Below are 26,102 nucleotides of genomic sequence, written 5' to 3'. Positions count from 1 at the left end.
GAAAAAGCACCTCCACAGTTAGAAATGTAAATGGCGGGAGCTGAACCCCCACCACCTTTCAATTTACTGCAGGGTTAAACATGGCTGATCTGGCACAATCATGAGTCAGCTATGCCCAATCCAGTTAGAAAAAAAGTGTGCAGCAGACATTCAGAATATTACTAATAAATGCAGCATGCAGCACCACCGCTGTTATGCATTACTAAGTGGTTCCTTGACCATCTGATAAAAGCTCAAGGTGAACTAATACAGACAGCTCAAGGATACATACATACATCAAAATGTTCAAATGAAGGACTTGGCTCCTGTAGCCACCTTACTGGCAAGTTGCCCAACTTTTAGACACAAAGTTTTCTTAAAAAAAACTGTCCCCAAAGGCAATGCAATCAGCATGCTGACTTTCTGTAAAATTATTACAATGGACAGTCAGCAAGAAAAGAAAAAAGGTACAAAAGCAGAAAAATGGGAACTGCATTACGTGTGTGTGTGTGTGTGTGTGTGTGTGTGTGTGTGTGTGTGTGTGTGTGTGTGTGTGTGTCCACACAACTATCTGATCTTATGTACTGTACATGCCTAAAGACAGTGCGGGTGCATACTGGGAGGAATTTATCTGCACATTAAGGAGCATGGTTAAAACAACGACAAAAAATACATACACTGGAAACATCCTGCAAGTGTAATTATACTTGCACATGTATCATATGCTAGAAATACATCCAAATTATATTTATTTATGTCTGTCTGTTAACCAGGATGGCCTGACTGGGCTATGCAAGGCTCCTTTTTCAGTGGACTTCTGAGGAGAAAAGTTCAATCAAAAGTGCTGCAACAGAAGGAATGTCAAAGCCATCAAATAGTAAAAAGCTGCTTTCATTCCAGACATAGTATCTACTGACTGAAGCCTGATGACGTGCCCTACCAGACAGTATTTTTAAATAAATAAATAAAAAGTTCATCGGAATGCCCTAATTGAGACAGAAGAAATGGGCAGGATAGCTGCTGCAGAACAGAAAAATACACTTGCCCGCTTATTCAAGTGTGCTAAAATCAGAAATACAGCAAAAGTTACAGTGATGTGGCACATATACAGACCACTCTGTTAATGGTTACTCAAGCACTTTTAACATGACAACTTCACAAATTAGAAAATAATGACAGCAATTACATAACATTTGTAAATCAGATGGGAATAATGCACTTTGACTACATGAAAGATCAAATTGTGTGTTATAACAGAAAATCTACATTTTCAAGACAGAAACTCGATAGACACAGTTATCTCCTATTATGTGCTTGCTGCGGAGAAGCTGAAATTAATAAGCGCACATGATCAACAATGAAATCTCTTCTAAAGCTTGCAAAGAATGCTGTACTACACTTAAAAGGATGAAGGAGAATCTTAACATCATTATATTACATTCATAATACAGATACTTCCCTACCCAATCTCTGTAGGATCTTGTCCTGATGGCTCCCCTACTTTCACCAGCTGGCACATTCATTCTGAGGTGGGGAGCTGGCATACCCAGGCAAGGATAGAGAACCTTGTGGCCCAATTTATTTTTACAAGAGACATCCATTCCTCCTACAATAAGAATCAAGTGGTATGGGGCAAGGCAACCTGCAGGTCCTGCAGAAAGGATTACCAGTCTTTTACAGTTAGGTGGCTCACTAACTTCAAACAGTGGCCGATCTGAGGGATAAAAATGCAACCCCCCCACACACACCTTCCCCAATTCAGAGATGGCAATACAAGCTTGGCCCATCTCTTCTGAAAATAGTCACCTTACACTGGTAGACATCTCCAATACAATGGGTCAAGCCACCGCCTTACATCAGGAGGGGTAAGCTGGTATCAACTGCTCAAGGCCATCCTCTCCAACATGATCCCTCAAGTACTCACACAGTTAACCGTAGGAGTCAAGCTGGTCCACAGGGTTTCATCCATCTAGGTCACACAAGGACAGGCATGGTAAAGGGAAATATTCTTTACCATTTCAACGTTCTGCCGTCAACTTATGCAATATGCAAACAATGCAGCAATTTACAAAAAAAGCATTCATCTTATACATACACATATATATATATATATATATATATATATATATATACACACACACACACACACACACACACACATTATGCATACATGTATTACAGGTCATTTAAAAAAAAATGAAAAGACTAGGAAGTCCAGATTTATACTCGTCAGTATACTGAAGGCTGAGATGACTTACTCCTGGCCTGTAAGGCATATGACTATAAACATTTAACTTGCAAACCCGGGAGACCATCATATTTACAAAGTCTGTTCAGGTAGCTTATAAGAGCTCAGTCATACCCTTGCTCTCCTATCTCACCCATCTCAACTGCCTTGCTGGAGTTACTGTCCAATACAGTCTACACCAGTGGCATAGAGGAATAAAGACATGACTATGGTCCAGGTGACAGGAGTTTGAGTTGCAACTCTTTTTCTCGACAATGAAAGCAGGAAGGATGGAGTACATACTGGGGTGGGGGTTGAGAATGCACATGTTTGGACACAAATCTGTGGTTAATCCTTGGTACAGGCTGCAGATGCATGAGGAGTGCTAGACTGGCCGAGTTGCACAGGAGCACAGATATGTCACAAGCCCTTTGCATGACATCCCCTTGGACAGCACAGGTGTGCTTCGGGGCAAGGGTTAGGCCTTAAAAGGGGAAAAACAATCCTCCTGCTGCAGTATGACAGAGCCTCAGGTTGCCTCAATCTCCTCACCACCCCTGCACATGGGGAAAGTTAGTGCTAGGAAGGCAAAGTCAGGTTTGGAACACTCAGTGCATGAGGAGAGACATTGGAAGCAGCTGGTGGTCAGCTCTGGGGAAGCCAAAAAAAATATTTACTGCCCAACATTCATGAAGGGTAAGTGTTTCATACACCACAACTACCTTTTCCTGAAGAGATCTAAAGCCAGACAAGTCTGCACAATTTGCTGGTCCAAGCCTTCTCTTTTCTATCCCATCCTTCCCAGACTCCTGCTCTCTTTTTAATGTTGAGGGTGAAGATTACACTTCTTATATGTGCTTTCATTTCTTCAGACCATCATCATCATGACTACCAGACCGTCCTTCTACCCACAGCTTTATTCCCTTATTGGCTTTTCATATTTTACTTTGACTCACAGCATCTTAACATTCATCTTCAAAAACAAGTTCCAAAAATGCAATCACCATTCCACACAAGGCATAACCATTTCCATTAAGTTCACATATTTATTTTATTTATTTGACATTTGTTAACTGGTAATTCCAACTGGGCTGGAGAGCCCTTTTTCAGTGGAGAACTGAGGAAAAAAGCTCCACAGATAAATATAAAAACAAACCATCATACAATATTAACATACACAGGAGAAACAGAATATACTTTACAATTGAACATGTTGGAATACAAGAATAATACTCTGAGTGTTTAAACAGCATCTAATTACCATCAGAAAGAAATTCAAGATTGGTAGAACATCACAAAGACCTTAAATGAGTAGTTGGGGTAAAGTGTGAGAGCTAAGAGGGGAGGAGGAAGAGGAGACGTAGTAGTTTAGATGGGAGTGGGACAAGGACAGGTCCAGGAATTAGTAAATTAAGGAAGTTGATGTTTGTTCTCAGAGAAAGGGGAAGTTTGTTCCAGGCATTGGCAATGGACTGGCTGTATAAAAGTTTGCTAATATTTTTATTGGGTTTGTGGATGTCTAAGAGATGTAGGTCTACGCTGCGTAGGTTACGCTTAGGAGAGTAGGGACTGATGAGGTCTGGGAGGCAGAACAGTGGGAGGATTGATTTAAGATAGTGTGAGGTTGAGTTGGTTATGGAGCTCAAGCCATTGTAGGTTTTTTAAAGCAATGCAGTGGTGACAGCAATAGGGAAGGTTGGCAGTGAATCTGGCCTATTTTGTTGTATGTGGTTTCAGGTTTAGCTAATACATTGGACTGAATATTGGTGAGACAAGGGGCTGCATAAAGGAAGGTTGGGAGAAGGAAAGTCTGTGCTAGAGAACATTTGGCGTTAATAGCGAGGTATTTTTTATGTCTGTATAAAAGACCAAGTTTTTGGTGGGTCTTTTTGATGGCTTGCTGAATATGCATCTCAAACTTTAGTTGGTCATCTATGATTACACCCAGAAGGTATGTGGTTCAACAGAGATAAGTGCATTATTAGGAGATGATACTGTGAAGGTATTTTTGTGTTGCTGTAGTGATTTGGGGAGGAACAGTGCAATTTTATTTTTTGTTTTAGGATAGAGTTCCTTCATTTGAACACTGAGATTTAGGATCGAGTAGTAGTTGATTTCTGGCCATTTTTCGACAGAACAGACAGAATCTGAGTAAGGAGGAGTCAAAGCATGAGATAATAGTGGAGTTGTCTGTGTATTGTATTAGTGAGAAGTTTGGACAGGAGGTGTGTAGGTTATTTGTAAAAATATTAAAAAGGAGAGGTCCAAGGATTGACCCTTGGGGGACACCTGTTTGGATTGGGAGGAAAGGGGAGAAGGTGGAAAGCCATTTGATAAATTGAAATCTGTTGGAGAGGTAACTGGAGAATCATAGTATAGTAGAAGAGGAGAGGTTAAGGGAAGAAAGTTTTGAGAGCAGTAGGGTATGGGAAACGGTGTCAAAGGCTTTAGATAGGGCAAGGAAGAGGCATGAGACTAGTTTTTATTGTCCAGTGCTTTGGCAAAATTCTGTGTAAATGAAATGAGAGCTGTAAAGGTGCTGTGGTGAGGATGGAAACTGTGTTGGGTGGGGGTGAACAGGTTGTCTTGTATAATGTTTGAGAAGCTGGTTAAGAATACATTTTTCTAGAATTTTGGATAAGGGGGATGGTATTGTGATAGATCTGTAGTTGGTTGGTTCAGTTGAATTGCCACCTTTGTGGAGGGGTATGACATAGGATTTTTTTTCTAGATGTCAAGGACTGTGTTCTCTTGAACTGACTTGTTTACCAATATGGAAACTGGATGTGCAGCAGAGGTAGCAGCAGGTTTAAAGAATAGAGAAGCTAAGTTGTCAGCAGAAGGGAAGCAGGTTTTCAGTTTGGTAAGAAGAGATTTTATGTATGCAGTAGGGACAGATTTAAGACAAAACTGGGTGGATTTGGTAGAGGGAAGGAGATCAGAAGGGGAGAGGGAGGTATTGTTAGGATTACTTAACTTTTTTATAGAGTCGAAGAAGGAATTAAGAAAGGAGGCAGGATCTGTTGGTGAGCTGTTAGGACAGGGAATTGGGGTAGAAGGGTTGCATGGATGTAACAGTTTGTTGACACTATTCCAAAACTTTTTCGTGTTGGAGTTGGGGTTATCCAGTGTTTTTTGATAGTATTGTTTTTTGCCCAGATTGACTTGTTTCTTGTTTAGGTTCCTAAGTTCTCTATCGGTTTGGAGATGGCCGTGGGAGTTTGTTTTTTTCCAGGATCTGTCTGGTTTAAGCATTAGTTTACGGGTGGATTGGGTTAACCATGGAGCAAAGTTTATTTTTGTTCTTATTTTTCTAAAGGGGGCTAAGGAATTTAGGATATTCAGGAAGGTGTTGCTAAATTTGGAGACAGCCTCATTGAGAGGGAGGGTGTAGAGAAAAGATGAGTTAATAGAAGAGAGAATATTAATGAAGGTATCTGGGCAGAAATTAGAAATATTATGGCTGTCTGTATTGGTGAGGTTTTAACAGATGAGGTCAGTGTTTTAACACATGGGTAGGGAGATGGTCACTGAGTAAGTCAGGTAGAGTGGTGGCACTGTGACACAAATTTGTGTTAGAGGTAAGGATCCACTCAAGGGTAGTGCTGTTATTTCTGTGTTTACTGATACAGGTTGAAGAGGCGATGAGTTGACAGAATCCAAAGAGATTGATGCTAGCATTGGGAAAGTAAGAATTAAGGGAGTTCCAGTCAATATTGACATAATTTAGGATAACAGTCTCATATAAGAGAGGTTTTGAGATGGCCAGGAGGGAAAGTGTTCAAAGGTAGGGATTTTGTTGCCAGATGGGATATAAGCAATAAGAATTTCAGTTGGATGGAAATTGAGAGGAGATATAGGTGGAGAACAGAGAGAGTTTGTCAGAGTATATGACAGCTACACTACCACCTTGTTTCCTGTGTCAATCAAGGTGGAGGATGTTGTAACCGGGGGGGGGTTCAGAGTCTGTAATATGAGGTTGCAACCATGCTTCTGAGAGGGTGAGAATGTCAGGGTTATAGACAAAAAGATAAGGGCATGGAAAGAAGTAACTTTGTTAGCAATGCTTTCAATACTGAGGGAGAGTATTTTCAAGGTTTTGGGGTGTGAGTTTGAGGAGTTTGGATAGGGGGTACAGGGGGCTAGGAGGGAGATGGTCAGGTAATGTAGTGGAGATGTTAGAGGGTTGAGTATGGGTACCTGTGGTTGGGTTGGAGGGTGGGACAGGGTTGGGGTGAATACTGTCGGCCAGCAGAAGGCTTGGAAAGGAGGGTTTCTATGCTGTGGTAAGGAGGCTATAGAAGACACATTTGGGTTTAGGTTTTGTAGGGGAAGAGGGAGGGAGAAGTATTTTAAATTTATGTAAGAGAGTTTGAAAGTGAGTAAACAGTGAGGGAGCTATTGAGAAGTTTATAGAGGTTAGTGGATTGTAGTGATTGAGGGAGATAGTAAGAGAAGAGTGGGAGTGACAGAAGGTGGGGTAAAAAAGGATGAGTAGCAGGAGGGAGTTACGTAGGGTGAGTAACATACTGTATATTGAGTTAAAGAAGTGAGGGTAGTTGAGTTAATTAATAGGGTGGAGGAGGTCGTTTTGCATGATTGGATAGCTAGGATTGGCTGGAAGGAGAAAATTGATTGGTTGTGGGGCTGTGGTTAAAGTGGGTGCACAAGTGGGAGGAAAGTGGAGTGGGTGGGAATGGGGGTAGAGTAGAGCAAAGGAGTGAGCCTCAGTGAAGCGAGGGTGATTGGAGCGGGTTGAACCTGGACTTGGAGAAAGCTGTGAGATGAGAAAAACATTCAAAGAGCTAGCCCAGGTCAGTACCTAAAGGCATCTTTTATCTATGTGAACTCAAAAGCAGATTTAGTAGAGTGACTAGAGCATCAGGGAGGTAGAATATAAAATAAATGCAAAGCTTTGGAAACCTGTATACTTTTGTTACAATAAAGGGAGGAAAAGGTGGGTAAGGGGTCCAGTAGTGTGCACAACAGAAGAACAACGGAAGAATCACAGAGAGAAGATTATATTAGACCTACACTGTTTACAGTCTGTTGATAAAAGCAGGACTTGCAGTAGCTTTTTACTGGTTTGTACTGGGTTTTGGTATCCATGTTCTTGTATGCAGGCAGTTCTTTCAGTTTATTTATTTATTTATTTTTTGTTGGACTTTTGAATGTGGTTAAGGGACTGTAAGGAAAAAAAGAGAGAGAGATGTTAATATGAAACCAGAAAAGGGGAAAAGTGAAGAGAAAAAAAAGTGGGAATAAAAGACAGACAAGAAAATGTCATATTTCTTGTGAGCTTCCAAACTCTTAGTTCATCTCTGCCACAGAGCTTCTATTCTGGGGGAGTATTTTCAATTTTTTTCTCAGAATCATCACCATGAAAAGATATTTTACTACTTCAGCTTTTTAAATACAAGTAATTCCCACAACCTTGTCTACCAAAAATGCAGTCCCACTTTAGGTTCTTTTTGAAAAAGTACATACATGACACCATCTTTTAAAGCACTAAATCACAACTGCAAACACCAGCTACTCTAGAAATACGCCCAAATGTTCAGGCAGTGCACCATTATTGCTTCCACTCTTAGAATCATGCATAAATAGGCTCACTTTACTGTACAGTTTACTTGTGATCTTACATCCAAATGTACTGAACACAGAAGAGCCCCAATAACAGCCACAGTTTTGCTCTGCTTGGCACTTTCAACATGTTTTGCAAACACAACTCCATTAACCATCACCTTCTGTCAGACATCTGTGCTTCTATCTCTCAGCCACAGAGAAACACATCAAACAAAATATGACCATAACCTCATCCTTTTGATCCAATAAGGGAAACTGCAGAAAGAACGAAACTCCTCTCCATCCTTGTGACACTATTCCCTGACCTACAATCATTCACTTTCTATCAGATGGTGAGCCTAGGGTGTTACCCACTGTGGCTATAGGAAAATTTCAGGCATGTCTTTGTCTTTAGAAACTGCTTTTTTACCTTCATGAGTCAATATTTTAATTTTCCCTCATGACATTACAAATTCCAAGGAAACTTATTTGCACCTATTAAAAAAGCAGGAAAGCTCAGCAAAACAAAAATTTAGGGCTTTGAGGTCCCCCCTTATCAGGTTTCATAAATCTGTATTTTCCAGATTTTTTGAGGGAGTCTAACATTTCTCTTTCTACTTGTGTAAGGTTGTCATTAAACAAAAATATATTGTCCAAACTTTTTCGTATTTGCATTTCAACCATTTTTTCAAACACCATAATTTCAGAATTACAAGGTGGTGTGAATGCACTTTTCCTTTTAAAAACAGTTGTTTTATCAACAGCAACATTGTTCCCACTGGTTGCTGCTTCTCCAATTGCTGCAAAAAATATTTTCAAATTCATTTGCCTAATGAACAATTTAAAATCAAGTAAAATCTGCGCTGTGTCAACTCTAAACATTGGTACAAAACTTACCCCCTTACTAAATAAATCAAAGTGTGTTTCACCTATCACAATATCAGTGTAGTTGTAAATACAATATCCACTTTTCTTAATCAACTGGTGTCTAAAACCTTGAAATACTATCATGTCGTTACAACTCTCTGAAGGACAGTTCAACTTTGTTCCTTCCACACAAATTGTTTCACTACACAAACCCTCTCTCTGCCCCACTCCATTACTCAATAGTGGTAAAAAATCTCTTCCCTCAAAACTACAAGTACTGGTGTTGTTAATACATTCTCTGTATGTTTCACCATCATCACATTGTACACTCAATACAGTTGACATCATACTATTCATGTTGTTGTCATTATCTACCATAAAAATCACATCACCATTTTCTAAATCACTTGTTAGAACATTCATTAATACCTCCCCCTCCTGTTCGATCTCCCTCCCCTGTAAAACTCTTGCCGGGTTTCTCTTCCCGACAAGCCCCTGTTGCGTAGCCTCTCCGACCTCCGAGGGCCATTTTCCGTTTCTAAAAAAACTTCATTATTATCCCCCCTTTCGTCACTGTAACTTACACCTTCATTAAAGACAAACGACTCTGATGAAGCCAAATTGCTGGCGAAAGCGCTTAGTCGTTTTTCTTTGGAATAAATTATTTTGTTATTGGTCACACTACAGACTTTGTTTTCATCATTTGGACTTAGTTTTCCAGACTGTGTGGCTTTTCTGTGAAAGAGTTTGCATCTTTTGGTGGCCGTATTTCATTTATTACACAGTTATTGCCCTGGTGGGTGCTTCCTTTCATCTTTGTATTTTACAATACCATTGGTGTTGACTTTTTTGCTGAAAGCTACATGGTGCTATGGAAGCAATTTTAAAGGAACTAGCGACAGTGGTTGACAAATTGATAAAAGCCTATACAGTAGCTAACACCAGGAGAGGTGACCATGACGTGAGGGGTGAAGATGTTTTGGCGAGTCCAACAGAATCGCAATTGCGGTTGTTCACCTTACACTCACCAGCTGAATCTATTCCACCCGGTCAAGGGGAGGTGAGTAGTTCTTACGCGGACGTTGCAGCATCTCAGAACAGGAGGAACAACGATGTGAGAGGGAGCGGAGACCAGAATAGGAGGGTGCACGAGGCAAGGTTTGACATCACTTCCTGGTTCCAGGCTCCGGCGTTTGGTGAAGTTACCAGTACGATTGAGAGAAGAGCTTCACGTCTTCGTTTAAACGAGCAAATTTCAAGGTATGAGAAACTGTGTACGAAATTCCGAGCGGTACAGTTGGACAGTCTTTTTTTGAGAAAGTCCAAAGAGATGAACCAAGTCCCGATGGGTCTGCGAGTGTGGAAGAGACCCATGGGAGTGGAGGACAATTCCGTGGCGTTTCACGAGTTGACAGCATTATTTAACAGAACTGGGTTGGACATGATGGATATTATACTCAAGAACAATGAGATTAAATTAATTGAGTTACAGGAGCAGATTGAACAGCTCCACGTGAGTATTACTACCGATTTATTATTTGAGCAGAATTTGGCGAATTTCAACAAAACTTTGAATAACATTAACAGTTTTGTTAATAAAAGCATGGCTAAAAAGAAAAAGAAGCTTGAGAGGGATAGTGGTGACTATAAAAACAAAAGGGCCTATCCCCCTGGTACACGAAGAAATGACTGTAACACCAATGCACATGAGAATAATGTCTTTAATGAAGGTGTAAGTTACAGTGACGAAAGGGGGGATAATAATGAAGTTTTTTTAGAAACGGAAAATGGCCCTCGGAGGTCGGAGAGGCTACGCAACAGGGGCTTGTCGGGAAGAGAAACCCGGCAAGAGTTTTACAGGGGAGGGAGATCGAACAGGAGGGGGAGGTATTAATGAATGTTCTAACAAGTGATTTAGAAAATGGTGATGTGATTTTTATGGTAGATAATGACAACAACATGAATAGTATGATGTCAACTGTATTGAGTGTACAATGTGATGATGGTGAAACATACAGAGAATGTATTAACAACACCAGTACTTGTAGTTTTGAGGGAAGAGATTTTTTACCACTATTGAGTAATGGAGTGGGGCAGAGAGAGGGTTTGTGTAGTGAAACAATTTGTGTGGAAGGAACAAAGTTGAACTGTCCTTCAGAGAGTTGTAACGACATGATAGTATTTCAAGGTTTTAGACACCAGTTGATTAAGAAAAGTGGATATTGTATTTACAACTACACTGATATTGTGATAGGTGAAACACACTTTGATTTATTTAGTAAGGGGGTAAGTTTTGTACCAATGTTTAGAGTTGACAGCGCAGATTTTACTTGATTTTAAATTGTTCATTAGGCAAATGAATTTGAAAATATTTTTTGCAGCAATTGGAGAAGCAGCAACCAGTGGGAACAATGTTGCTGTTGATAAAACAACTGTTTTTAAAAGGAAAAGTGCATTCACACCACCTTGTAATTCTGAAATTATGGTGTTTGAAAAAATGGTTGAAACGCAAATACGAAAAAGTTTGGACAATATATTTTTGTTTAATGACAACCTTACACAGGTAGAAAGAGAATTGTTAGACTCCCTCAAGAAATCTGGAAAATACAGATTTATGAAACCTGATAAGGGGGGGGGGCATGGTGGTCATGACAAATACTGATTACATTTCCGAAATGTCAGCGATTCTAAATGGTGATGACACATATGGTTTGGTATCAAAGGGTGAGATCAATAGAGCATATTATAAAATTGATTTATTTTTACATGACGCCCTTTTTCAAGGAAACATAAATGAATTGGAATACGACTTTTTGGTCGTGGTGTTTCCAAGAATACCTACATTATTTGGAATACCAAAGGTGCATAAAGGAGCTGACAACATACAATTTAGGCCGATTGTATCAGCTAAGGGGTCCAAAACTGAAACATTAGCTGCTTATGTTGACACGGTAGTGAAGCCTATTATAAATCATGCACCGCACATCATCAGGGATTCTTGGCATTGCCTTGATAGAATTAAAAAGTTTGAGAGAGGAAACAGGACCTTTGGGTTCCTGACCATTGATGTAGTGAACCTATTTTCTGTTATCCCTCACAAAGTTGGTCTGGAGATGTTTTTGGAAGCAATTACAAAGGATGGGTTGCTGGAAGGGACTAAGGCCAACTTTGTTTGTGATTTGATGGAACTAGTGCTTAAAAACAACTTCATGAATTTTGAGGGGGATTTATTTCAACAAAAATCAGGTGTTGCGATGGGTGCAAAATGTGCGCCAGCCTTTGCTAATGCAGTTCTACTTACATGGAAAAGAGAACATATTTTTGCATCAGGAAGGTTTAAAGAAAATATACTGATGTATAGTAGGTTTTTGGATGACATTTTGATTTTTTGGGAAGGAGATGAGAAAACAGTAGTTGACTTTGTTGAATTTCTGAGTAACACCACAGAGTTTTTGAAATTTACATTTCATTGGGATGTCAACAAGATCAACTATCTGGATATCACTATTAGTAGGACAGATAGTGGGTTTGAAAGTAATATTTACAGAAAAGAAAACTATTCGAACTCCCTACTACACTTCTCTAGTTGTCACCCGTTCCACCAACGTAAAGGAATTGTTAAGGGGCAAATGGTGAGAACCTCTAGGCTGGTTAGCAATGATACACAATTTAGAAGGGAGCTTTTTAAACTAATAGGTATGTTTTTGGACCGTGGTTACCCACTGAAGCTCCTTCTTAGTATAAGGAGGGAGGTCTTGAGGGGAAGAAAAGAACGTTTTGCACCTGTTTTATGTTCTGGGTTAGGACAGATGGAGAAAAGTGAGACTGGTGCTGTCCCCAAGACGTCTGAGATAAAGATGATAGTTAAATTTAACCCCAAATCTACAGAGATAGTTGACATTATAAAAAATATTTGGAAGTATGTTTTAAGTGAAGATCTTAAAAAGATATTGGGTTCAGAACCTGTTTTGTATTTAGTAGGGTGAGAATATTAAAGGTATCCTAGAGAGAAACAACAAAATGAATACAAATCCATTATGAAAAAATGTGGATTTTGTAGATGTTGTAGGTACATCAATGAGGGGAGTTATGTATGTGTACCAGGTTACAAGTACACCATCCCTTGTCCTGGGCAGTGCAATTGTTGTACTAAGAATATTGTCTACCTAGCAACATGTGTGACGTGTGAGGCTTTCTATGTGGGGAAATCCATTAGGAGACTGCAGGATAGAATTGCGGAACACGTGAGATCTATAAGGAAGAGAGACAAGCACAATGCACTTTATTTGCACAGTAATAAATGTGTTGGTTTTAAAAAATTTATGTTTTTTATTATTGGACGTGTTTTAGATTTTGGTGAGGGTGGTGATATACCCAATAGAGTGGGGGCTTTAGAAACGGTTTGGCAACTAAGATTAGATGCTTGTAAGCCCCCGGGTATAAACGATTATATCTCGATTAAATCTGTTTTAAAGTTAAGATCCCTTTTAATATAGAGAATAGAAACGTAGGTAGTAGAGACCTATGGAGCATGTGCAAATTAAAAAGTGGGGGGGGGTAAAATATATTACACATTAAATATAATATATTACACATTTAGTATTATGTTTTATGCATTATTCATGTATATTTAGAATGCCATTATGAAATTGGACTTCAATTTAGAATTGTATGGACGTAACATCACCATTGACGATGATCTTGTTATTTATTTATTTATTTATGTGTATAAAGCATTTTGTATATAGTTGTTTTGTCAACCACAAAGTTGTTTTAGACAATTATGTGTTTTGGGCGTGTGTTAATTGGATTGGCCCAATGAGTATTGAGTGGAGAGTATATATGTTTTGTTGTAATGTAGTTCAAACGACTCTGATGAAGCCAGATTGCTGGCGAAAGCGCTTAGTCGTTTTTCTTTGGAATAAATTATTTTGTTATTGGTCACACTACAGTCTTTGTTTTCATCATTTGGACTTAGTTTTCCAGACTGTGTGGCTTTTCTGTGAAAGAGTTTGCATCTTTTGGTGGCCGTATTTCATTTATTACACAGTTATTGCCCTGGTGGGTGCTTCCTTTCATCTTTGTCTTGTATAATGTTTGAGAAGCTGGTTAAGAATACATTTTTCTAGAATTTTGGATAAGGGGGATGGTATTGTGATAGATCTGTAGTTGGTTGATTCAGTTGAATTGCCACCTTTGTGGAGGGGTATGACATAGGATTTTTTTTCTAGATGTCAAGGACTGTGTGTTCTCTTGAACTGACTTGTTTACCAATATGGAAACTGGATGTGCAGCAGAGGTAGCAGCAGGTTTAAAGAATAGAGAAGCTAAGTTGTCAGCAGAGGGGAAGCAGGTTTTCAGTTTGGTAAGAAGAGATTTTATGTATGCAGTAGGGACAGATTTAAGACAAAACTGGGTGGATTTGGTAGAGGGAAGGAGATCAGAAGGGGAGAGGGAGGTATTGTTAGGATTACTTAACTTTTTTATAGAGTCGAAGAAGGAATTAAGAAAGGAGGCAGTATCTGTTGGTGAGCTGTTAGGACAGGGAATTGGGGTAGAAGGGTTGCATGGATGTAACAGTTTGTTGACACTATTCCAAAACTTTTTCGTGTTGGAGTTGGGGTTTATCCAGTGTTTTTTGATAGTATTGTTTTTTGCCCAGATTGACTTGTTTCTTGTTTAGGTTCCTAAGTTCTCTATCGGTTTGGAGATGGCCGTGGGAGTTTGTTTTTTTCCAGGATCTGTCTGGTTTAAGCATTAGTTTACGGGTGGATTGGGTTAACCATGGAGCAAAGTTTATTTTTGTTCTTATTTTTCTAAAGGGGGCTAAGGAATTTAGGATATTCAGGAAGGTGTTGCTAAATTTGGAGACAGCCTCATTGAGAGGGAGGGTGTAGAGAAAAGATGAGTTAATAGAAGAGAGAATATTAATGAAGGTATCTGGGCAGAAATTAGAAATATTATGGCTGTCTGTATTGGTGAGGTTTTAACAGATGAGGTCAGTGTTTTAACACATGGGTAGGGAGATGGTCACTGAGTAAGTCAGGTAGAGTGGTGGCACTGTGACACAAATTTGTGTTAGAGGTAAGGATCCACTCAAGGGTAGTGCTGTTATTTCTGTGTTTACTGATACAGGTTGAAGAGGCGATGAGTTGACAGAATCCAAAGAGATTGATGCTAGCATTGGGAAAGTAAGAATTAAGGGAGTTCCAGTCAATATTGACATAATTTAGGATAACAGTCTCATATAAGAGAGGTTTTGAGATGGCCAGGAGGGAAAGTGTTCAAAGGTAGGGATTTTGTTGCCAGATGGGATATAAGCAATAAGAATTTCAGTTGGATGGAAATTGAGAGGAGATATAGGTGGAGAACAGAGAGAGTTTGTCAGAGTATATGACAGCTACACTACCACCTTGTTTCCTGTGTCAATCAAGGTGGAGGATGTTGTAACCGGGGGGGGGTTCAGAGTCTGTAATATGAGGTTGCAACCATGCTTCTGAGAGGGTGAAAATGTCAGGGTTATAGACAAAAAGATAAGGGCATGGAAAGAAGTAACTTTGTTAGCAATGCTTTCAATATTGAGGGAGAGTATTTTCAAGGTTTTGGGGTGTGAAGTTGAGGAGTTTGGATAGGGGGTACAGGGGGGCTAGGAGGGAGATGGTCAGGTAATGTAGTGGAGATGTTAGAGGGTTGAGTATGGGTACCTGTGGTTGGGTTGGAGGGTGGGACAGGGTTGGGGTGAATACTGTCGGCCAGCAGAAGGCTTGGAAAGGAGGGTTTCTATGCTGTGGTAAGGAGGCTATAGAAGACACATTTGGGTTTAGGTTTTGTAGGGGAAGAGGGAGGGAAAATTATTTTAAATTCATGCAAGAGAGTTTGAAAGTGAGTAAACAGTGAGGGAGCTATTGAGAAGTTTATAGAGGTTAGTGGATTGTACTGATTGAGGGAGATAGTAAGAGAAGAGTGGGAGTGACAGAAGGTGGGGTAAAAAAGGATGAGTAGCAGGAGGGAGTTACGTAGGGTGAGTAACATACTGTATATTGAGTTAAAGAAGTGAGGGTAGTTGAGTTAATTAATAGGGTGGAGGAGGTCGTTTTGCATGATTGGATAGCTAGGATTGGCTGAAAGGAGAAAATTGATTGGTTGTGGGGCTGTGGTTAAAGTGGGTGCACAAGTGGGAGGAAAGTGGAGTGGGTGGGAATGGGGGTAGAGTAGAGCAAAGGAGTGAGCCTCAGTGAAGCGAGGGTGATTGGAGCGGGTTGAACCTGGACTTGGAGAAAGCTGTGAGATGAGAAAAACATTCAAAGAGCTAGCCCAGGTCAGTACCTAAAGGCATCTTTTTATCTATGTGAACTCAAAAGCAGATTTAGTAGAGTGACTAGAGCATCAGGGAGGTAGAATATAAAATAAATGCAAAGCTTTGGAAACCTGTATACTTTTGTTACAATAAAGGGAGGAAAAGGTGGGTAAGGGGTCCAGTAGTGTGCACAACAGAAGAACAACGGAAGAATCACAGAGAGAAGATTATATTAGACCTACACTGTTTACAGTCTGTTGATAAAAGCAGGACTTGCAGTAGCTTTTTACTGGTTTGTACTGGGTTTTGGTATCCATGTTCTTGTATGCAGGCAGTTCCTTCAGTTTTTTTATTTATTTTTTTTTTGTTGGACTTTTGAATGTGGTTAAGGGACTGTAAGGAAAAAAAGAGAGAGAGATGTTAATATGAAACCAGAAAAGGGGAAAAGTGAAGAGAAAAAAAAGTGGGAATAAAAGACAGACAAGAAAATGTCATATTTCTTGTGAGCTTCCAAACTCTTAGTTCATCTCTGCCACAGAGCTTCTATTCTGGGGGAGTATTTTCAATTTTTTTCTCAGAATCATCACCATGAAAAGATATTTTACTACTTCAGCTTTTTAAATACAAGTAATTCCCACAACCTTGTCTACCAAAAATGCAGTCCCACTTTAGGTTCTTTTTGAAAAGTACATACATGACACCATCTTTTAAAGCACTAAATCACAACTGCAAACACCAGCTACTCTAGAAATACGCCCAAATGTTCAGGCAGTGCACCATTATTGCTTCCACTCTTAGAATCATGCATAAATAGGCTCACTTTACTGTACAGTTTACTTGTGATCTTACATCCAAATGTACTGAACACAGAAGAGCCCCAATAACAGCCACGGTTTTGCTCTGCTTGGCACTTTCAACATGTTTTGCAAACACAACTCCATTAACCATCACCTTCTGTCAGACATCTGTGCTTCTATCTCTCAGCCACAGAGAAACACATCAAACAAAATATGACCATAACCTCATCCTTTTGATCCAATAAGGGAAACTGCAGAAAGAACGAAACTCCTCTCCATCCTTGTGACACTATTCCCTGACCTACAATCATTCACTTTCTATCAGATGGTGAGCCTAGGGTGTTACCCACTGTGGCTATAGGAAAATTTCAGGCATGTCTTTGTCTTTAGAAACTGCTTTTTTACCTCCATGTCAATATTTTAATTTTCCCTCATGACATTACAAATTCCAAGGAAACTTATTTGCACCTATTAAAAAAGCAGGAAAGCTCAGCAAAACAAAAAATTTAGGGCTTTGAGGTGATGCAAGAGAGTTAATGTATCACATTCCTTCTCAGGCACCTTTTGTAAAAAGGATAATGAATAAAGTAATATTTAAGAGATATTCTAGACAGTTCTTTAACAAAGAAAGAATGCTGATCTATTTTTATAAATAGAGACATTACTATCACACAATCTCATGAAAGTTGAACATCTGCATTAGCTCAACAACCTACATCAAATATGCCTTTTGGTATCACCTATTTAGAACATATTTCTACATTTTCATAAACCTTCAACAAACATACAACACCCTTCAACATTAACAAAAGAAAAAAGAAGGCTTCCTTCAAACCTTGCCATTAGCTAGCTTGGTCCAAGCCAAGGGTCTTATGTAAAATTTCATCTTTCATAGAGAGAAAAGCAACATAAATCAGTATCAAGTCAGCAGTCAGCCTCATCTCTGCCAGATGCAAATCTCTGCTTCCATCAAAATGAGACACACATATGTATGTACACAGAAGGTTAGAATTTATTGTGGAAAGGAATGGTGGTGAAGCAGTGGGGGAGAGGGGGAGTTCAAGAATTAATGTGTGTGTAGGATTTTGGATGTAGATCATTAAGGAAAATAATAACCATATATAATATTATATTCATAAAGTTGCAGAAAGTATTCTAAGAACTAAACCACGACAGGAATGAAGAAATTAGATTTTTACCAACAGGTATGACTGCAAGTAGGGGTACATAAAATATGCAAGAGGGGTTTGGAATTTATTGGAGAAACCAGGAAAGGGAACCAAGGTATTGTAAACAAACAACTAGAGAGGGAAAGGTAAGAGTGGGAAGAAGCCAAGAAGAAGTTTGGACTGCAGGTTAGAGACAGCTTTCTCTATCTGGAACTGAAATCAGAGTATAGATAAAGAGAAGGGGATAGGGGAGTCAAGTGAAAAAACTGCTCCCATACCTCTCAACCTCTTACAGCAAGAAATATGGATAAAAGGGACAAAGGCCAAAAATAGGGACATTTTTAAACACTGCTCTTACAAACTTGGAAAGTTGACAAATTTGCATAAGCATTAATTTTCTGAGGGGTATGAAGTTAATATTTCAACTGTCTGCCATTATTTTCTGACCTCAACCCCCAATGATTTGCCAGTCCTTTGTCAGAAAAACACAATTTTAAGAAAAACAGGACAAAAATCTGAGGCAAATATCTGAACATTCTGTGAAAATCTGGACCTGATCCAGTAGAGTTTTTAGTCAAACTTAGAACAGAAGCTACTATTAAAGGGATAATTAGTACAGTATATAAAATACTGCGCAATAGCTTTACGAATCAATCCGAGGATGTTGCAAAAGATTTTGGAGAGAGGATGGATAAGCAATTTAAAAGGCAACAATGGAGGACACAAGTAATACTCCCAATTATGTAAAGTCCAAAAGGGTTTGGATTTTTGCTTGCAAATATAGACATTTATTTTTATACTCAAAGCAGGTAGATAGCAAATGCTGGAGATGAGATGGCAAAGAAAGATATAACAGGGCACATGTTTACTAGCAGATTTTAAAAATTCCACAGACTATTCTATCAGAAATATTAGGGGAGCAAATGACTAAGGAAATTGATCTTCTGAACATGGACACAGGATCTGTACTGCCTACACAAAGTAAGGCCTTATTAAGTTTAATTCTGATGGCTGTCTAGAAAGCAATTACTATAAAATGGAAATCAAAATCTAAGCTAACTACATATGAAGTACTGAACATTGTAAAAGAGATAAAAGAACTTGAAGGGGGATTTTTAGAAAAGGGAAGGAGCAAATTACATAGAAATAAAAGAAATTTGTGGGAAAGTACAGCTGTGTATGCACTTACCATAACAGCAGATGTCCTACTGATCACTGTTGCGTATTCCTAACACAGGGGTTTGTAGCTTGCTGACATCCGGCTGGGTACCAAAGCTTTACTTTGCTATTAAGTATGTCTGGATGATGACCTCAAGCTCATAGGCATTGGGACATAAAGTTGCACACATGAGATCCTCAAACTCTCTAACCTCCAGCCCGAACACAGATCGTTGTGCCTGAAGGACTGTGATCGTTTTTTTTTCCTTTTGTTGTAAATTCTGTTTAATTTGGGATGCCACCAGTGCAGTTTGTTTTTGGGCTAGTTCTGGGCTTATTTCTGGTAGATACAGAAACCTCTATGCATCTATTAACAGGGCTGTACAGAGTTTCTGAGATAGGCTACTGTGTTCTCGAGGTTTGGAGGGGCAATGAATTTTGACAAACCATCACTTAATAAAAGGTAATTTGTCTTGGAATAGCTCCTATTATTGTTTTTAATGGGATTATGGAGTTGATTTCGATTAGGACAGGTTTATGGTTAGACCTTTGTAAGTAGGATGAGACAATGGGGAGGCAACTTACTCCCATATTTGTGAGTGCGAAGTCCAGTATGTTGGAGCCTTTAGTGGGCGTATTAGCTTTGGTCAAGGATGCTTGTATTTATAAAGTCTAGGAATCGCTGTGCCTGTAGATTTGAGGCTATGTATGATTCCCAGTCTAAAGGGGATAAAAGTATCCCATGAGTAGGGTGTTCGGTTGGATGATGAGTGTCTCCACAGTAGGTCCAAGTATGCACTGTGAGCATCCTGGGACATGGAGGGCAACCTATTGCTGGCTAGGATATGGTATGGGATTTTGTCTATGGTGATCTGCATGTGGAGGAACTCCAGCATGTCATTCTGTTTTACAGATATGCTTGTTACCGATGTACAGTGAGATATCTCCACCTTTAACCCTTGCCTGTGCAAGCTACTGGTCCAAAAGTGTGGAAGGCACTGAAACTTCGCACTAAGGTATACTCTGCCACTTTAAACCATGTCTTGGTAACTGCACAGATGTCTATATTCTCAATTATGAGAAGGGCTTGTGGGGAGTGTAGTTTTTATTTAGGCTCCTGGCATTAAGCCACACCACCATGAAGTTCAATTGAGTTGATTTTGCCTTGTCAGTAGGTTCATCAGTTTGGCATTGCCTAAAAAGGCACTGTGGGGATGGATAAAGTTTTAGCCAGTATTCAAAAGCCTAGAGGAAAAGTTGCAGACCATCCTTGGCAAAGCAACATAGTCTGTTTAACCATGTCCTCTCAAGTTGACCAATACTGGATCCCCCTTTGAATGATACCAGAAAGACAACTACTTGTGGAAATCAATCATTTTTGCACATATTGTGGCATCATACTCTATGATAGTAATATGCTGCTCAATGCTAGGCTCATAAAAGTTTGAGACACACAATCTGAAAGCCCCATAATGTGTCTCTTCATATAGTCCAAGGAAGTACATTGCATGTTACTCACCTATATGGACTATGATGGAAACACACTGGTACCTGTGGCACAATGACTTGAGCTCATGCATGATTTGGCAGATTCTGACTTCAGACAAGCAACTAACTTATCTTCTCCTTGTTCAACCCGGTTAGTGGGGAATCAGCATATTTCACAATGGAGTCCCTATGACGAGAGTCCTGGGATTTGTTTGCTTGCCTTATAGGCCAAGTGTCTGGGGCTCCACTGAGTATGTTAAAAAAAAAAGAGTGACAGAAAACATCTGGATCACTCCAATAACAGCTATCCTATTTATTTTCTTGATCAGACTTCTTAAGCTATTCAGTTTTAAAACACAAGTGACTTATGCACCATGAAATTAAACACTACCAAATTAACAGCACTGGAACTGACTAAAGCAAAAAGTTGTGCAACACTGATTCAATGTCGACCTTTAGTGAGGTACTTCAGGATCCCTAACAGACCCAGCAGTTTGCTGAATAAAGCCTGTTAAAGTTTATCAATCTCACAAAGCAGAGATGCAACAAATTTATGAATGCTCACTTTGTCAGCTGATCTAAAGTGTCTTCCTGGAATGGGTAATAATTGGGCCCTAACATTTCAAAGTCCTCCATCTCTTGAGCTGGTGTGTGGTGGGGCTCCTTATTGAGTACAAAGCAAATGACAACGTAAGAGTACATACCCCTTTTTACTTCCTCCTTCCATCCCCCAATAAAAAATGGATATGACACACCTACAAGATAAAAATTCAAATGTAATATGTACATAAAATGATAAACTTGCAACACTTACCAAGCAGAGTACATGGCAAGTGGGTGGAGATACTATCAAATAACAGGAAGGAAGTACTGTAAACATGACTCTCTCCAAGTTCCACTGATATGGCAGGTACTTGCCTATCACTATCTTATTATGACAGGCAATCTGCATAGGCTAACCAAATAATGGAATTAGAAGTAGCATAATTAAACATGCACTTTCTAAAGTTGGGAGAAGACAAAACAGGCCAGAAAAGTAAGCGACAGATTATCAAATCCTGAAGTGCGGAGTGCCAAATGATGACTGTGCGCAGATTTAAGAAAATGCTCAATAAATCTAAACACAGACAACCATGTGGCCAAGGCATGAATTTCATCTACTCATACAAGTACTGTAGAGAGTCGATTATCTAAGCTAATTGGGACCTAGGGTAGTTCGGATAATCAAACATATAATTGAACCAGCTAAAAAACTTCTAAAAATGTTTTTGATGAACACTAAACAATTAAAATAAAAGAAATTTAATGTAACTATAAAACAGTATAATATATTATTGCAGTACAAGGTCAAAAAACACACAGGCGAATACATATAATGTTTACATATTCAGACTTTATGATTTTTCTACCCAAAAACTTTGGAAGGCTGTGTTCAGATAATTGACGTTTCAGATAATTGACTCTCTACTGTAAGACAAAAAGCTGCTACATCCACACCACCAGATCTTCCATATCCAGGAGACAAACTAGTCTAATGTTCCTGGGCTTCTGCACTCACTTCAGATAAAATCTGAAAAGGCAGTGAATATTGAGGGTAATAAGAGCACCCCCTCCCCCCCAATTCTGCTCCTAATAAAAACACATACAAGTTAGAACAATGACTGACAACTATGAAACCCACTCTTAAGAAGAATATATATAGGTTTAACTTAAGCAACATTTTGTCCATGGAAGAAAAAAAAGCAGTTCCCTGTATATGGTGGCCTACAGCTTTTAAGAAATTTTTATACATGTGTGATGTCTGAGAATAAATATGCCGCTGTTTTCCGAGTCAGAATGTAAAAGTATGACCTGCACTTAAGCCTTGCAAAATGTACAGGGGGTAAATTAAAATGTATTTAATCTGTGTGTATTTCTCTCCACAGCATGAAAAGGTGAACTTGGGACCTTTTTCTACAGAAAATGCATAGAGTTTGTAACAGAGTTCCAACTTCATTTTGATGTGAATTGGAGCAATTATACACAGGATGAGAAAAATATGGCAGACAAGAGACATATGTTGCAATTGTTTTGCTGTTTTATTGCAAGATCTGTAGCTATACCTAAACCAGGAACCAAAGGGCTTTTATCACAGCAATTAGATAACTATATTAAGGAGATTGCCAACTGCGGTGGTGGTTCTGCGGTAGCGTTATCGCCTCACAGTAAGACATTGTCCTGTTTGATTCTCGGCTAGAGCGTCTTCTGTGTGGAGACATGCGTGAATGGGCGTACCTTCGTTGAAGGTTGTGCGTCAGGGCCGGCAACACGGCACGTAAAAATCTACTGCTAATCATTAGCAGACCAGAGTTCCGCTGTGGCGACCCCTAACTGGGAAAAGCCGAAAGACACCACAACAACAACATTAAGGAGTTTATTTACTCTTGGTTAGCAAACTCATTGGTATGTAAATGTGAAGAACATATTTCTCCCCAGTAAATGTATTCATCTGTAGAGAATGACACTTTTAAGGGCAAGACAAACGGTTAACGCATTTTAACAAAAATTTGTTTAAAAAAACAAAAAAAAAACTACAGTTTCACTTTTAAATGGCAACTCCATCCAAATGCCAATATTTTCCTCATCACAAAGTTAAGTTTCCCTCCCTTTAATCCAATCCTAAAAATGTAACATACAAAAATACATACATTTAAATATTACTTTATTATTTTAGACACTAGTCAAGTGAAATCATGTTACTTCCTTCTACTGTCTTTTGCAATCTTTGACACTATGAATGTTAGGATAGAAAATGCTTAGACTTTTTGAGACCTTATGCAAAGCAAAGTAATCTGGCAAGTCCCTGATTCAAATTAATCAATAAGTTTTAACTTTAGGAGGTGAATGCAGTCAGTAATTCTATGTATGCTATTAGAGACAAGCAACTTCAAACAAAAGGCAGAAAACTATGGCATGGAAATTCAAATACAAGTCTGGGGAAAGAGAAATACTAAAAAAAGTTTTTTTTTTCTTTCAAACAAAGCATTCAAAAGTAACTGAAAATACTGTACAAGGAGATGGTCTTTTTTTCCAGACATCTTTATTAAATTTACACATATGACAAAAGCAATCTTACATTTATATAAAAGAAAAACATACATATTACTTTAGTTGCAAACAGTTTACATCACAGACACTATTGAAACAACTGTAGTTGTAAACATTATATATCACTTATAAACCATCCAGTCATTGTCAGTTAAGCATTACAGAACTCATTCAAATCCTACCTCTTAAACCTTGTTCCTGCTCTGCATATACTGTTACCACAATTCCCATTTTTACTTGTGTAGTTTGCTCCTTCCCTTTTCTAAAGATCCCAATTCCATTGTTTTACCTCTGTTACTATACTCACTACTTCTAGTAAAGTTGGTCTGGTCTTTGATTTCCACATTCTAGTAACTGTTTTTTTTGGCAGCCACCATAATTAGACTCAGCAAGGCTTTACTCTGTCTAGGCAATTCCGATTCTGTAGCATAACACAAAAAAAAATCATCTCCCTAGTCAGTCCAATCTGTTCACCCAGCATGTACAGCAGAGCAATCTGCGGGGAATCCCAAAAGTCTGCCAGCTCATCACAGTTCCAAAAAATATATTCCCAGCTACTACTTTCTTGCCTGTCACACATCCAACATTTGCTATCCACCTGAGGAAAAATTCTTTGGAGTCTACTTGGGGTATAAAAATACCTATGTAAACACTTTCAGGCAAAGATCCCAAATCTTATAAACTTTTTTGCATATTTGGGAGATGTACAGATATCCTCCCCCCCCCCCCCCCATTTCCTCTTTGTGAATTGCTTTTCCAATCTCTCTTCCCAATCATTTATAAGCTTGCAATAAGGAGATGGTCTTTACCAAAAAAATCAAAGGACACTCTTGCTTTCCACAATCGAGTAGAGCCTTGACAATAAAATGAAATCAAAGGTACGGCTGATCCCCACCAGGCAATTTGGGCTTATGATAAATTAGAAAAAAAATGAGTGATTCAGAAATGTAATCACTGCAGTAAATATCAAAATACATATTTTCTAAACATTCATGGTGTTGCTGTCCTTTAACAGGTTTTAATACAAGTCCCCTTTTAAGGGCAAGACAATCCAACGAGGCAGCATATGTTGTTGATCTAAGTAGTACATCAAATACCAGAACATACTAAGAGCAAATCATTTATTTTGTATAAAAAAAATACAGGAACTCAAGTCCTGAATCTCTCTGCTCACTTTTTCATTGCCAACTACAATCAGTAATTCAGTTAATTAACAAGATAACAAATTCCGGAGAAATAATGTGTAGGATTTGCACAACTTCCAAGTTAAATTTTGCATACTGATATTTTAGAATTGTTATGACAGTGGTATGCTGAACTGCAAATGCACTTTAAATCCATCCATCTACAACCTTTTTAGTCCATTTTTGTACATGGGGTTCGGTTGCCACTTCACCAGTAACAACCTATAGTAAAAGTTTACACTACTGAGAGGTCATGCACTTTAAATGTTCAGCTAATAAAATTACCAGCTAAGTTTAGGGTTTGCTCCATAAAGACACTCCTTTTGAAAAAGAAGCTGAACATGTGAGCAATTGGCAGCAGTTTGGCTGCTGGCACTGTCAGTCACGTTTGACAAATTGTCTGTTGCTTACCATTTGCTTCTTATCATCAAAGTACAAGGATTATAAGGATTATTGTTTTACTAAAACTTGCTACTTTTTCAGTACCCCTTTCTATGGCTAGACATCAGCACAGTGGTGACCTGGTAATGGTCGTGTAACTTTGATAAACTAGGGCTCTGCTCTGCTGTTGTTGCTGAAATGACAATCCCTAAATAATGTCTGCTGCCCTCCACATTTTTCTTGTGGTCTTAAGAGGTGAAGACTTTATCAACTTCACAGTTTGAATGGCTGTTGTTCATTTTGGCTACTTTAAGTTAATGCAGCTCTGCTGGATAGGAGTGTCTTTTACTGGTCTTTTAACCTGCTGAAGCTTGCATGTCACTGCTTGCCACATTTGGCCCTGTTGGCTAAAATTGTTCCAACTACTGATTTTGTTGTGGAAATTGCAGCTACAGTGTTTCAGTTGGGTGTGATGATCAGTGGCCTACAGGTAGAACCCCTCTCATTGTCAGATAAGAGCCTAATCCATTTTTGTGTGGATCTCCCTAGGATGGCACCCCTCCAACTAGTGTTTGATTATGTGCAAGAACCTGAATCACGTAACATCTGATTCTTTAGCTATCATCATCAATCAACAGCTGCTGGTGCTCTATGCACAAGATGCCAATGGGGCTGTTAAAGTATATAATGATGTCATGTTGTCCTCTCTTGACCTGCCAGCTCCAAAATAATTATGTCCATTCACCTTGTGCCATACAATGGTATAATCTTGAGCTCTAATAAGTTAAGCGATTTTGGTAAAGATCAGAGTGGAAATGGTGCTGTATTTGCCTATTTGGGAATAAGCTTGCACTTGATGAATGCTACTCTTTCAATCAGAGGTTACACAAAGAAATACTTAGC

At 39.0% G+C, this 26,102-nt stretch overlaps 1 protein-coding gene across 11 annotated transcripts in view; it reads right to left on the bottom strand.

The window, feature by feature from the left end:
- The window catches only part of RAPGEF2 (Rap guanine nucleotide exchange factor 2), a 2,418,607-nt gene that overhangs the window by 1,618,263 nt on the left and 774,242 nt on the right, over nucleotides 1-26,102 (bottom strand). The gene's annotated exons all lie outside the window — the stretch shown is intronic.

The sequence above is a fragment of the Protopterus annectens genome, chromosome 2.part1 (assembly GCF_019279795.1).
Source record: "Protopterus annectens isolate FY-2018-M chromosome 2.part1, PAN1.0, whole genome shotgun sequence".
NCBI lineage: Eukaryota > Metazoa > Chordata > Ceratodontiformes > Protopteridae > Protopterus > Protopterus annectens.
The sequence above is the reverse complement of the archived record's forward strand: the minus strand, read 5'-3'. Positions and strand labels throughout refer to the sequence as shown.